Below are 16,008 nucleotides of genomic sequence, written 5' to 3'. Positions count from 1 at the left end.
ACGAAGAACAAAAAAGCAAACTACAGATCATAAATGGGGTAACATTTTCTGAAAAATTATGGAAGCAATAAGGAGATAATGAAGGTGAAGAACAACAAACATACCCAAATAGGTGTACTTGAAAATTAACCATTACTTGCTTTTTTCTTAACAAATTATTACTCCAACTTCTCAATTTCTACGCAAAAGCCACGTTTTTGAGCCTATACGATATCTATGGTTTGATGTTCTAGAAGTGGAATGGCAACCAACGGGTTCCAAAATCAAAAGCCTAAATCAGCATTACGAATTCTAAAAAGTTTCCGCAACGAAGAACCTTCAAAATAAACCAGGTGGCTTTAAAGGAGAATCTCAACGTCCTACTTTAATGAGGAACATAACAAATATGATTGTATTAGGCTCAACTTTGAGTTATATCTGAACTGTAATGATTATATAAAGATAAACAAATACCTTCATTAGTAACTCAATGATATGAGGACTTTCATACCATAAACGTAGGTTCTTTATACTGGAAGCCGAACCACGAAAATTCTTGTGTCTTTCTTGCTTTCTTTCATTCTCATATTCTTAATGATGCGTCCAAAATTTGCTCAGCCCTTAGATCTCCTCGTGATGTCCTGCAAAACGAAGGCGTCAGATGTGGGCCGACCGCTGGGGTCGGGAGTCCACCTCCGAAGGCTAAGTCAGTTGATGAACTTAATCACAAACGGCTCGCTTGGCAGGCGGAGCTAAGGAATGAAGAACTGGGAAAGGTGATCTAGATAGCAGATCGCTGATAGTTTAAGTCTATCAGTATGTATCTGAACCTGAGTCTCAGATAGTATTCTTTTCGATCCCCTCACCTTGTATGGTAGTGAGGTTTATATAGAGTGTACCTTCGAATCTCCTTCGTTGGATGCACTTGAGCCTTCTTCGGGTAGTCGTTGGATTTTATCAGTTAGATCCGTTGAGCAATAGACTTCTACTAGTTTGGGCTAGTAGAGGACTCCTGAGATAACCTTTAGGTTATGTGATGATTATCCCTTCGATAATGATTATCCGCAGCCGTCAATTCGAGTCTGCCATCATTAGGGTGATTACCCTAATCCATAAGTAGGATTAGGGCACGCTTGCAGCCGAATAAGCTTTCTTCTTCAGCAAGCCATCTTTTGGATCCGGTTCGCTCGGGAGCGAGTCGGATCTCTCCATTTCGACCGGGGTCAAGGGTCGGACCAGGTATGAACCCGGTCTGATCATAATCTCTCCATATCACTTAATTATGTGAGAAATGAATTTCAACATGGTATTATAGCAGGGTTAGTTTCTAGATTTCGTCCCTTCTCATGGTAATTTCCCCCCCCCCTCCATTGAGTGTTTGGCCTTCAAAGTTTCGGTGAAGCAATGATACACGCGTTTTTCTTGGTGCTCTATCGTTGTGATGAGGTGGTGATTTCGTGTTGTGGCCCTCCTCTAGTCTGTTGAAAAATTTATCGAGCAACTACCTTTTTTGTTTTTCCTTTCAAGAAGCCACGATAGATAATTAACTATTCCTTTTTGTCAAGAAAAAGAAAAAAAGAAGAAAACAAAATAAATGTATTTTCTTTAGTTGGAAAGAGATTGGCACTAAAAAAGGAAGGAAAAAAAAAGTGTGTGGTTTGGACAAGGTTGAATTTTAAATTGTCATGATCTTTCCTAACCTACCATTAGCTTGATTGGTGTCTTGTGCATTGCCTTTTTTTTAGGGTAATTTTCATCTGGACCCCTGAGGTTTGGTCCATGTCACTTTTAGTCCAGTTTAAGTTTCCTTTTGCATATGGCTCCCCTGTGGTTTTAAAAAATGATTAAATAAGGACAAGCATAACAGAAACCGTTAGTTTCATAAATTTTGTGACGAAAATACCCTTGTATCCTTTTGAATTTTATTTAGTTATTTTTTATTTTAATCTACTAAATAGATGCTAAAATAAATAATAATAAATAAATATATTAAAAGCTTATGAAACTATACAAAGGCAAAAACAAGGGAGTTTGAAAACAAAAAGGGGATGGTTGCTCTGCAAGTTCACAACTGAAGGAAGAAGACGAACAGTCTGCTTCTTCAAATCCATCACTTGAGCCGGTTCTTCCTCTCTATATCTCCTTCTCCAATTTTGATTTTTTGCACCCTGTTTTGGTCTTCCAACTAAGAATTTATAGACGGCGACGCAATCAAGGTTTAAACAACGACTAGCACCGAGCTTCTTGGTTCTGTTAGGGCTTTAAGGTTCACGTCACCATCACTCGATTTCAGCCGACTGAAGGAAGGATCAGCCCAAGCTTCCTCTTGACATTAACAAACTATGATTCTCTTCCACGGATCCACCTGAAGCCGATGAAGAAGAAAATAGATAACCCGTGAAATCTCCAACACGAGAGGTTTGCAGTCACATAGAGAGATGAAGCTTCAATCCGGGTTCTTGCTCTTAGAGTTACTGTTTTTGTTTCTCTCAGCTGCAGCTGCAGTCGATTCCAATACCTCTACATGCCCGCTTGATCTTAGCTATGTGTAGACGATCTCTTGGGATGATTCTTCTTGCAGGAGTAATTACCAGCAAAAGATGAGCCAAAATGGAACAACAAGCGATTGTTTGGCAAACCCATCTCAACCTCTATGGAATTGCTTTTTCCGGCGTCTCAAAGACACCTCCCTCTTCCAGCTCCCGGATCTCAACACCTCCACCAGTTTGTTTGGATGCCTTCCAATCTAGACTCGATTCCCTTTCTCTCCCTTCGAACCTTGTTTCATCCTGCTTCACTAACCCTAGCCGCTTTGTTATCGGTTCTACTATGTGTGCGGGAATTCAAACCAAGCAAAACCGGATTGACAAGTTAGGTCATACTACTCCTTTAAACTCGGGTGTTCTTCCGATTTCTCCGGTACTACTACGGTGATCCTGCGTTGCCCCGCAGGTCAAAAGGTTCAAACCAATTTAATTGCTCTCGACGACAATATATCTCATGCCACTAATTGCTTGTACTCCACAATCCTCTAAGCCGGTGGAATTGTCAATCAATTTGGGCCGAGAGATCGTCAAGACACGCTTCCTGCATTTTTGGGCTCCCAATCGATTCTAAAATGGATGGAAGCAGCAGCAGCAACTCAGCTCTCGTGCCCGCTTTGACTGGTGCTGGTTTGGCTATTCTGATTTATATGTTTGGTGGCATTGTTTTAGGAAAGGTAAGCCTGTTGGGTGTGATGTGGAGAAGTTGGGAGCCGAAACCAGAGTTGCGTTGCTGATCTTGAGAAGGCAACTAATTATTTTTCGGGGAAGAATTTGATTGGGAAAGGTGGACGTGGAGTTGTGTATAGAGGGACCTTATCGAGATGGTACTCTCTTTGTGGAAGAAAATCATAGAATCATATTTTCAAGGGGATGCAGAGTTCTGTAATGAAGTTGAGCTCATCGGTAATCCGAAGCACATGAATCTAGTCCCCCTCGAGACGCTATGTAACATGAAGAGGAAGATGATTATGAAAGAGGCTAGATCCTTAATGTATGAGAAGATATAATCATGTTTTGATAAACAGGAAGAAATGAGAGAAAATGAGAGAAATAGATAACAGAGAGTAAAGAGTAGAGAAGAAATTTGTTACTGCTCTCACTGGAATCTAGTATCAAAGTTGTCAAGAAAACATAAGAATTGTTTCAAAATTGTGAGCTAAAATATGCTTGTCTTTTGTCTGAAACCAAGGAGAGATCAAGAGGAATCATGGTCGGAAATTTCCTGGCAAGCAATTAGGTTATAATATCTAATCAAATGTATCAATCTATTGCATTTAAAAAGGTACAATAGATCCACACTTGACATGGAAATGAACTATGAATTCGCTTGCATTTACCCAAAGCAAGTAGTCATAGCTGATTTTATACTGTCTCAGTAAGTAATACAAAAGAAAGCTCGGAAAATTGTTATGTGGAAATAATACAAATGTGGTTATGTACTCACTAGGGTCTACATAAGCGGAGAAGAACTATCAAGCAATGAAAGAACTATCAAGCAATCTCCTTATTGAGCTTATAAATGGTAGGATTCAGGGCGCATCCCAAGAAACCTCTTACTATTGTGGGACATGTATTATATTTGTTGTTGTTAATGATGTCAGTACCCTGGGATGGTTGGGAAATCATCTCTCTACTTTTAATCCTCTGAATTTAAAGGAGACTATAAGAGGCCATACATGGGGCAGATATGACCATGCAGAATTTGAAAGTAAGGTAAAAGCTGAAATAAGTAAAGTAACCTGACTAGCTAATCACCAATGCTAATGCATTTCTAACTCCATTTTAACTGTTTAAGAGATGGACGAAAGGAAATGAACTAAATTCTCAACGTCCTACGTTAATGAGGAACATAACAAATATGATTGTATTAGGCTCAACTTTGAGTTATATCTAAACTATAATGATTATATAAAGATAAACAAATACCTTCATTAGTAACTCAATGATATGAGGACTTTCATACCATAAACGTAGGTTCTTTATACTGGAAGCCGAACCACGAAAATTCTTGTTTGTCTTTCTTGCTTTCTTTCATTCTCATATTCTTAATGATGCGTCCAAAATTTGCTCAGCCCTTAGATCTCCTCGTGATGTCCTGCAAAACCAAGGCGTCAGATGTGGGCCGACCGCTGGGGTCGGGAGTCCACCTCCGAAGGCTAAGTCGGTTGATGAACTTAATCACAAACGGCTCTGCTAGGCGCGAGCTAAGGAATGAAGAACGGGGAAAGGTGATCTAGATAGCAGATCGCGATAGTTTAAGTCTATCGATGTATCTCAGTCTCGATAGTATTCTTTTCGATCCCCTCACCTTGTATGGTAGTGAGGTTTATATAGAGTGTACCTTCGAATCTCCTTCGTTGGATGCACTTGAGCCTTCTTCGGGTAGTCGTTGGATTTTATCAGTTAGATCCGTTGAGCAATAGACTTCTACTAGTTTGGGCTAGTAGAGGACTCCCGAGATAACCTTTAGGTTATGCGATGATTATCCCTTCGATAATGATTATCCGCGGCCGTCAATTCGAGTCGCCATCATTAGGGTGATTACCCTAATCCATAAGTAGGATTAGGGCACGCTTCGGGCCGAATAGCTTTCTTCTTCAACAAGCCATCTTCCGGATCCGGTTCGCTCGGGCGAGTCGGATCTCTCCGTCTCGGCCGGGGTCGAGGGTCGGACCAGTGAACCCGGGCGATCATAATCTCTCCATATCACTTAATTATGTGAGAAATGAATTTCAACATGGTATTATAGCAGGGTTAGTTTCTAGATTCCGTCCCTTCTCGTGGTAATTTCCCCCCTCTCCATTGAGTGTTTGGCCTTCAAAGTTTCGGTGAGGCAATGATACAAGCGTTTTTCTTGGTGTTCTACCGTTGTGATGAGGTGGTGATTTCGTGTTGTGGCCCTCCAATCTGTTGAGAAATTTATCGAGCAACTACCTTTTTTGTTTTTCCTTTCAAGAAGCCACGATAGATAATTAACTATTCCTTTTTGTCAAGAAAAAGAAAAAAAGAGAAGAAAACAAAATAAATGTATTTTCTTTAGTTGGAGAGAGATTGGCACTAAAAAAGGAAGGAAAAAAAAAAAAACTCTGTGGTTTGGACATGGTTGAATTTTAAATTGTCATGATCTTTCCTAACCTACCATTAGCTTGATTGGTGGCTTGTGCATTGCCTTTTTTATTATATCTTTGTTACAAGTGCCATTACTATTTTAAAAAATAATTATAATAAAGGCCTCTTTGTGTACTAGGTGGTTAATTATTTGATTTATTTATTTCTTTTTATTATGGTTATTATTGAGGCACAAAATCGTCTCACGACTGTTGTTTTAATAGTTGAAAATTTCTACCATGGGCTGATGGGCTAGAGCAGCTACATTGGCTCTTCAAAGCAAATAAAAAATTAGCCATATTAATGGTACCATCAAATCCCCCTCAACTATAGATTCTAAGTTTGAGGATTGGCAGACTAGTGATAACATGATAATAACTTGAATTTATAATTCTATAGAGCCTCAAATATAAGAAATTTTTGCGTATTTTGGAACTGTTAAATATTAATGGGATGCACTAAACTCCATATATGGGCACACAAAATATGTTTCTTGCATACTTGAATTACAATAGGAAGTAGCTCAAATTATGCAATCTTCAGATCAATCTTTCACCGATTACCTTGGCAACTTGAAGAGAAAGTGGGACAAACTCACATAATATCGTCTCACCTTTGCTTCCGTTGATGTCTACACCATACATGAAGAACAAGATCGAATCTTTCAGTTATTGGCCAACCTTCATCTAGAATATAAAGATTTAAAGAGAAGGTTCTTATGAGTGCTACCTTACCATCTTTTGACTCTGTTGTGCAATCATCCATGGAGAAGAGAAACGATGAAGGGCCATACACATCAGCCCAGCAGACTCAAATATTGAGAATTAGATATATATTGCTAACACTAGTTCTTCTTCCCAATCAGATCGAGCATCCTCCAAGCGCAATCAATGTAACAACATCGGTGAGAACCATACTTCTAAATTTTCATTGTAGCCGTTGTGATAGAAATGGCCATTTAAAGCACAGATTTTGGATCCTCAAACCACATCTTTGCTCCTAACAGAGAAAACAACACTAAAGCTAATGTTGCCCCCCCCCCCCCCCCCAATGACTTTTGACCAAGCATCACTAGAATAGTTGGCCATATAAGTGAAGCATATATTAACATAAACAGGAGGATCAAATCTCTTGGGGCAAAACCCACACCATACATCTCACGCTTATAGTAATGCATTCACACTTTTATTTCATTGATAAATTATGAATCTACTACTAAATAGGATACAACAAATGTGGAAGCTAGAAGACTATTGCATTGTTGTATGGAACACCCATCATACCATATTTTGAAAATGCTAGATTCATCTTCTTCTGTTGATTCTAGTAATTGTGGGATTTGCCACTACTCAAGACAACATTGTTTAACTTTTCATAGTCCTATTAGTTCTGCACATTATTTTGAATTAGTTCACTCTGATATTTGAATATTCCCTGTTGATTCCAATGATGGATTTAAGTTTTTTTTTTTTTTTTTATAACATTTATAGATGACAAATCATTAGCTACTTGGTTATATGTGTTTAACCTCCAAGAATGAAACTCTCAAGTGTTTCAAGAATTTTATCACATGATTTTTACACAGTACAAGGCTAAAATGAAAGTTTGATCTACTATCAAACTATCAGTGAGATTGAGTACTATAGTAAACCATTTACAGAGTTTCTTAAGGCTCAAGGCATTCTTCATTGATTATCATGTGGAGTTGCTAAAGGTAAGAATTATCATGTATTGGAAGTAACCTGTGTACGTACTCTTTGTTTCCTGCAAATACCCCCACCACGCATTGGGCAGATGTTGTCCTTACTAGCTACCATTTGATTAATAGATAGGCTACCTAGCCAACTACTTGATTTTAAATTGCCTATGGAGTTTTTAGTTGGTAGACCCGTTGGTCTCTTTTATCTTCAGATTTTTGTTAGCACTTGTTATGTTCACTCTTAATTAACCAGGTGGCAAGCTTGATTTCCATGCCTCTAAATGCATATTTTTGAATTACTTTACTTCCCAAGAAGGATTATAAATGTTATAATCTTGTCAGCAAGTCATTATTTGTTTCTCGTGATGTTTTTTTTCCTGAAGCTCACATTTTTTTTTTTCTTTTTTCAATGTTCATATTTAGAAGGAGACTGTCAACAATGGTCATTATGATTACATGCAACCCATTCGATCAGCAAGGAATTTGCCTCTGTAGTTGCTCCTCTATTATGAAACCACCTCTGGCACCAGTTCCTCAAGGAAGATCAGCTTGCATCCCTACATCATCTATCAAATCATGGAACTACTCTGCTACAAATCTGATCTGAGCTTTCATGTGTTACAAGAAATTTTCATCTTTTGTCCAAGTTGGCCTCAGAGGATATCTTTGCCCCAACTTGGAGAAGAAGTGTTGGAGAAAATGTTATTCAAGAGAGTTCTATTAGACAACTTTCAACTTCAATTAGGAGCAAAAGAAATATGATTGTATTGGACTCTAACTCTGAGTTATCTCCAAATTGTAATGGTTATATAAAAAGAATCAAACACCCTCATCAGTAACTAGATGAGATGAGGGCTAGTTTTCTATATTGTGGTCGGTCGAACCACGTAAATTCTTGTTTGTCTTTCGTCCTTTCTTTCATTCTCATGTTCTTAATTATATGAGAGAGTGAATTTCAACAGGATATATAATATATGTTAAGAGAAGTGGGGTGGAAGAACAAGGGGGAGACACCTCACCACCCCTCCCCACCATCTCTCTCCTCCCTCCTCCAATCATGAAAGTATTAAATATAAACATATGATATGTGATATAATATATGTTAAGGGAAGTGGGGTGTCCAATATTTAATATTAGTAAATAAAATAATTGAAGACACATATGACAAAATGGAAGAGATAGGAGAGTGAAAATGCAAAGTTAGAAAAGGAGAGGAAATGGAGGAACAAAATGGGAGCTCACTTGTAGAGGGCTGGAGGTGGTTTAATGGGAAGGGAATCAACAGTTTCCACATGATTTCGAACTGGATTTATCAAGGTAATGTTGGTATCAATGTTAGATCGAAGAAATTGCAATTCATGCATTAAAAGGGATCCTCTACAAGCTCTAAGCTCAATCTTAAGGTAAAGAACTGAACTCAATAGATGAATTGGTTTCTTTATGATTAATCATGTTTTAAGAATGAGGTTCAATTCATGATTGAAGTATGATATGATGGTTGTATGTCAAAATCCGATTATTTTGAAAGAAGTTTGAGGAATCTAAGATTGCAGGGATATTATACTCAAATTGGATGGTTAGTTACTCTAAAAGACCCTAGATGCCAAGTCTGGAGCCCAAAATTTGATATATATATATATAAGCATGGCATTGAATTGCTGAGGCTACTCATGAAAATCCCCAAAGAAGTAAAGCTGAAATTAAGGCCTCAAGTAACAAGCATAATTGTTGCTGCCTAATATTTATGCCTATTGTTGCTACTGCTTTTGGGTAATGTGCTATTGCATGCAGCTCTGTTGTATATTGCTGTTTTAAATGCCCTACTCAAAGCAGCAACATAGGAAAGTTACCAGCTACTCAGTAACTTACGAGCTATGAGGACGAGGCCCTGAGAATCGTATTATGTTTAATAATGGATTTTGTGTCGTTAAGAATGTTAAGAATAAAGGAACAACATGAGGAACAACATGAGGAAGGAGTTCAATTGGATCAAATGAGAACACATACATGAGGAAAGTGAAATACCGCCCTAGTATGAGAATGGCAAATGCTTATGGTGATGTCTAGTTATGCCTTATAACGACTAGTTTATAATGCAACAACATGTTTAAGTAAAAGAATGAAATTATATGATAATATATGTAATACTACAGAATGACATGTCAATGCTAAAAAAATGAAGGTACATAATGATGATATGCATATGAAATGAGATACTATGTTTAAGATGAATGATGAAATGAAATGATATACTTATGATGAATAGAAATGGAATGACATGATGATGCCTAATGCAATGTAATGAAATGTTTATGCTAGTGAAACTGGACTTATGCGAAGGTGTCTAAAAACGGAATGTGATAATATGAATATGATAGAAAAATGACATGTTTATGTATATAGATTGAAAATGGTAAAGTTAATGACGATGCAATGGCAATGACATGACTATTAGAGTACAAAACCAAAACACTTTGGTTGATTTGTAGTATTTCTTTTTACTTGAGCTACTAGCAAACTAAAGGTATAATACTCTCAGTTTATAAGATTTTCAGTTTTTTTTTTGGTATCAATTTTCATTTTCTATTTGCCTATTTAAAAGAAATGAATACAAGAATCATTTTTTTGCAAAAAAAAAAAAAAATGAAAAATTGTAAATTGATACAAAAATACTCTTTATTATTTTTTTTTCTTCTTATTTTCGGGTAAAAAGCCTCTCTATCTTGACTTCCCAGCAAGTGGGTGTTTATTTTCCCCTGGAATCAGTAAATAGGGAATAAGACTTGTTTATATAAATCATGGAGAAAAAGAAAGTTGTTTGGTTAAGTAACGTATAGTATCCAGTTCCAAACATCATGAATCATACATCAATGATTGAGACAACTTAGAATGATACATTTATGATTGAGACAATGAGACACAAAATTTAGAAAATCAAACCGGAAAGGGCTTAACCAGAAGAGAGAGAGAGAGGAGGGGAGGAAAATAAGAGATCGATAATCCATCTTAATCCATCAAGCATATCTTTAAAGCTCCCAAGGATGTTCATTTTGTTGTTCAATTGAGAATAGGATCGTCTGATGCATGTATCATATAAGAACAAAAGAAAAAAGATACCTTGGCTACCAGTGTTGGGATTCTTTAAAATCCCTTAATGTGAGCCCAGTGGTTTGACACATGAGATTCCTGCCCCACATTACTCGCCCCATCTTTTTTTCAAGAAAAACATCAGGACACCGTGCTGTGCTAGGTTCCAAGATGAGTTTTTCAGTTTTAGAACCATCTGAACAGTGTGTATGTTCTATGTGAAAGAATTTGACAGACAAATATATCAAAATTGAGCGAGTGCTACGGGCCACAGTCAATGATTTGTTCTGTAGTTAATCTTGTCAATGGATTCGACCCACCATCACTGTTCCATGTTAGCCACAATCCTCTTCCTTCTCTGACAAATTGTGGCTCACTTGCAGTTGGAGCTAGGCTCTCTCTCCTCCGAAACTTAAGTGTTGGGTGCAATACTATATACACAGTTGCTCTTAGCTTCAAGCAAGGACTATCTCAAGGTGGTGAGTGGCGGGAGCAATCCACAATGGGAAACTCTACTGAGAATCTTGAGGAACCCAGAGAAACCATCAACAACAACAACAATCAAAGGAAGATAGCCCTCCTGCCTCTCATCTTCCTGATCCATTTCCAAGCATCTGGTGGCCCCTTTGGAGAAGAACCAACCGTGAAGGCCACCGGACCACTCTTGGCCATCCTTGGCTATCTCATCTTCCCTTTCATCTGGAGCATTCCACAAGCCCTACTCACTGCTGAACTAGCCACTGCCTTTCCCAGCAATGGCGGTTATATTGTATGGGCATCCCATGCATTTAGTCCCTTTTGGGGTTTCCTCATGGGGTCATGGAAGTTCTGTAGTGGTGTCATCAACAATGCTGCCTACCCTCTTCTCTGCATTGACTACTTGAAATTGCTTTTCCCTTGTTTGGCTTCAGGTCTTCCTCGATTCTTTGCTATCTCCATTGCCACCTTCTTCTTGTCTTTCATTAACTACACAGGTGTAACAATATTTGGATACACCACAGTTGCTCTAGGTGCAGTATCACTCATGCCATTCGTTGTAATGGCTGTGGCTTCTTTACCAAAAATCAAACCCCACCGTTGGATGAGCTTGGGTCAGCCAGGGATGAGAAGGGATTGGAATCTATACTTCAATACTCTCTTCTGGAACTTGAATTACTGGGACAATGTAAGTACCATCGCTGGTGAAGTAGACAAACCCCAAAAGACTTTCCCAAAAGCACTTCTCTGTGCTGGAGTCTTGACTTGTTTGGCCTACGTGATCTCTCTTTTGTCGACAACTGGGTCACTTGAACTCAACCAAGGGAGATGGGAAGATGGGTTCTTAGCAGAAGCTGCTGGCATGATAGCAGGTAAGTGGCTTAAAATCTGGATTGAAGTTGGTGTGGTAGTTTCTGCAATTGGAGTCTTTGAAACCCAACTAAGCACTAGTTCTTTCCAGCTTCTGAGCATGGCTGATGCAGGATACTTGCCAAGATGCTTCCAGTTGAGATCAACATGGTTCGATACACCATGGGTTGGGATACTATTATCAAGCCTAATTATATATGCAGTTTCTTTCCTGGGCTTCAACAACATCACATCAGTGGCAAATTTCCTATATAGCCTGAGTATGTTGCTGGAGTTCTCTTCCTTTATCTGGCTTAGATGGAAGGACCCGTTGTTAAAGAGACCATTTAAGGTGCCAGTGGGAACAATAGGCTCAGTCATGATGTGCTTGATTCCTACCGGGATTTTGATCTATGTGATGACAATTGTGAAAAAAGTGGTCTACTTGCTGAGTGCTTCACTGACGCTTGCTGGGGTTGTTGGCTACTTTCTCATGAGCTTTTGCAAGTCTAAGAAGTGGCTTAAGTTTAACAAGGTTGAAGATAATAACCATGAGCCTATCAGAAACACTGGTGAGAATGAGGGAATTGCTTTGGCCTCTTTGTAGAAATATACTTGAGAGACGTACCTGTTTTTATGGAGAGGGTTATATGAACAATAGTAGGCTACTCTAAGGCCCTCCTGTATCTAGCTTTTAATTATAATTTTATGGTAAAGTGTATGTCTTAGACTCAGCCAGCCGTTTCCAAAACTAAACTCACTCTCAATCCTGTACAAGGCTCCAAACCATATAATGATAGATCAATGGTTGCCTACTGACTTAATATGGACTGATTTAAGATCTGGCCCTCCAGAGTATTTCAAACCTGGGCAAAAAGCATACTTGAAAAGCCATCTAGAGCTTCCAAATGGTGCAGAAATACACCCAAGCCGCAAGACAACGTAAATTGTTGCAGAACTTCACAGACAACATGGATAGAAGTTTTGGCTCAAATATGATTAGTTTTTCAGTCTTATGCAATGAAAACAACCTATAAGTTCCATCAAGGCACCAAAAGGGGGGGAGGGGGCATGGGAGTTACACACTGCAATGAAAAATGGTACTTGACAGCATTAAATCCTTAATAAGTCAATCATTTATCAGCAATTCGACCAGCTGCAGCTGCAAACCCTTCATCTCTTGGTTTCTAATCTGTTCATGGGATGGATTCTGTCAAGAATTCACTAAAAAAAACCCAGGGAAACAGAAACAAAAACAAAAAGAAGTAGTAGAAGAAGAAACAGAAAGACTAAAAGAAAGGACATACATCATCTGGTTTTCATCATGCTCATACCCATCCTATCAAGAGTTATTCTGTCAACAAAAATCCGCCCAAACTGAATACCATCCCTAAGAAAAATCCTTCCATAGAAGTTTTGGGAATAATGTACCACTGAAGACAGTCTGAATATGGAATCCATGTGTAAATTACTCAACATAATCCAATTTCTTTACCAGACAATTAGGCCCATCAGAACCAACAATTAAATATTTAAGCAGAGTGGAAGAAAACATAATTTAATGGATCCGTCATGCAATAACTGCCATACAAAAGAGAATGCAAAATTTAGTAAACCAACATTTACAGGAAAAACAAAACCAAACACACTGCCTAAAAGGTCAAAACTGCCTACTGAGTTTCATTTACACCAATTTTTAAAATAAGATGATCTTCTCGGTTCTGCTTTGGATGCCACCTTGTGTATGTGCATTTTTCAACACTGTACTGCTGTAGACATCCAAAGGTTAAAAATAAAACTTTAAAATCAAGATGAGGTCAAAGTCATTCATAATCTTTACTAATGGTTAGTATTAAATCCTTAACTAAGGAATGAAAAGTTAAATTGGCTAATTACAAAATAACTGAAAAACTAACTCACGATCCATGAAGCTCCTTATATAGTACCTCCTATTTTCATTCTGATTTATTCTATCAGAATCTCCTTTTGTCCTAATCTTCTCTTTTTTTTTCTCACACGTCTCCCAAAATATTCAAGTAGTTAGCAAACTTTAGTTTTCTAAACCTTCTGCACAGAACAATCATTCTGTCTCTCATACTCAGAATGTTCTATTAATTTACCTAATTTTAATGAAAAATAAAAAAAAAAAAAAAGGGGGGGCCCCCCCCCCCCCCCCCCCCCCCCCCCCCCCCCCCCCCCCCCCCCCCCCCCCCCCCCCCCCCCCCCCCCCCCCCCCCCCTTCCCCCCCCCCCCCCCCCCCCCCACACAGAAAAAAACCCAACCCCCGCCCCCCACCCCCCCCCACCACAACCCCCCCTTTCCGCCCCCCCCCCCCCCCCCCCCCCCCCCGGCCCCCCCCCCCCCCCCCCCCCCCCCCCCCCCCCCCCCTTCCTCTCCCCCCCCCCCCCCCCCACCACCCCCCCCCCCCCCAAACCCCCCAGCCGGTCGATGAGGATAAGCAGCAAAGTCCACGCCATACAGAGAACCTGGCCAAACAACCCAATTTTTCTTTCGAAGGTGAGAATAAGCTTTATAAAAATCGGGGAATTCTGTTCTCTTAGATATCATGCACTTCCATAGAAATGAATTCGAACCAGAGCTCTCATACCAACTTCGACCAACTTCTGGCATACCCCATCCAGCTGGTTCCGGTCTCTCCCAAAATACTCATGGGGGTGATAACACTACAGGATTCAGTTCGAGTTTTAATCCATAACAGAAATACAACATAGTATAATTTAATAGCGAGGTTGCACAAACTAGTGATTTAACAGTTATTACAATCCTCCATAAAAGTACAAAACAAGATAATCGGCGATACAAGAAAAAGGTACACAGGAGTTATATAGCGGAAGTTATGTTATACGATGTTTTACAGAAAAAAGGAAACAAAATCTTCCATTCCCCAAAAAAAATCCCCAAGGCTCAAAGAGACTAGCCTCCGTATGCACAGTTGGCACATATGCACGATATGTCATGTACATCGATATCCTTGCACGCCGGTCATATGTGGGACTCTACCGATGGCGGGTCTTCCAGATATCACGCGTCATCACTACTAGCAATAGAATCTAAGAAAAAGACAATAGTCATAGAGGTTGAGTCCTACAAAACTCAATGAGCCTAACATATCATACACCATGCATTCATCATACACACACACACCCATATCAGCATGTACAGTCGATGTAACAAAGAATGAATATGAAAACATGAATCTAACTTCTACTATGCAGTCTCTATAGTAGACATGCTTTAAGATATCACACCAACCTCCTCTGGGCGGTCTCATCACTCTCCCTCACGCCACTTAAGCTCGGCTGTTGGGTTCCCTACGGTAGTTAGGTCCTATCACATCAACCTTGGCTGGGGATTAGGTCAACACTCTCCCACATTACCATTGGTCTGAGAGCTGGCGCATGTCAAGGTTTACTATAGTCCAATGCAAAATCACTATGTCTCATGTTATGTGTGATTCGGATACCTTTCCTCATGCCTATACACCTTTTTGGTCCGATATCATTCCCACCAAAGAATGGTGTTCCTCTTGCCACCTAATCGTCATCTTTTGATCTACCATTCCATAACCCTATAGTCATCTACATATGCTAGGGTGGTTGTCGCTCATGTCCCTTCACGACACTCAAGCCGTCTGTTGGGCGATCACAAGTCCCATTCTAACACATGTCTCTATACCACTACATGATAACCGTAGATCTGTTTAATGCACACAGAGCCCCATCCACTGTTATCACAAGTCACTAGGCTTCAATACCCCTATTGAAAGGATAGTAGCACTCACAAGATTCCTTAACCAATGCATCTAGAAAAAACACATGGACTATGAAAAGCGTTGGGGGCGTTAGAGGACAGTGTCACATACCACAACCCCTGATAACCCGAGCTAGAAGTACCAAGACAAGTAATCCCCATTTCATAGTCACATACATCCACATGCATCAATCAAGTGAAATAATCAATCACATAATCACATTCAATTCACATTTAATCGAGGTTATTCGGAAATATGGTAAGACAAACAATTATCAAAATTGTATAAAGTACCGGCTATTATCATGCAATGCTACATTATTCATAGTCTAAATACACAATGCAAATACGCAATATTCCATATAAAATTGTTTTTCTTTTTTTGGGGGGGGGGGGGGAATCAAATATTTTGAAAACCTAAAACCCGTAAGTCTTTTTTTTTTTTTTTTTTTTCAAAACACTTGCAATTACCCCATCTTTTACTTCTATTTT

General features: G+C 39.2%; 2 pseudogenes across 1 annotated transcript; both read left to right on the top strand.

Moving 5' to 3' along the window:
• The first annotated feature begins 2,417 nt into the window (after positions 1–2,417).
• Positions 2,418–3,507, top strand: LOC149006480 (putative receptor-like protein kinase At1g11050; annotated as a pseudogene).
• Positions 3,508–8,590: 5,083 nt separating this feature from the next.
• Positions 8,591–12,400, top strand: LOC149006479 (putative polyamine transporter At3g13620 pseudogene; annotated as a pseudogene). Its single transcript, XR_016175226.1, has 2 exons — positions 8,591–8,735; positions 10,803–12,400. The product of XR_016175226.1 is annotated as a putative polyamine transporter At3g13620 pseudogene (transcript).
• The last annotated feature ends 3,608 nt before the right edge of the window (positions 12,401–16,008 follow it).

This window comes from Hakea prostrata, chromosome 8, assembly GCF_041222555.1.
Source record: "Hakea prostrata isolate BN-2017 chromosome 8, UWA_Hpros_2, whole genome shotgun sequence".
NCBI lineage: Eukaryota > Viridiplantae > Streptophyta > Magnoliopsida > Proteales > Proteaceae > Hakea > Hakea prostrata.
The sequence above is the reverse complement of the archived record's forward strand: the minus strand, read 5'-3'. Positions and strand labels throughout refer to the sequence as shown.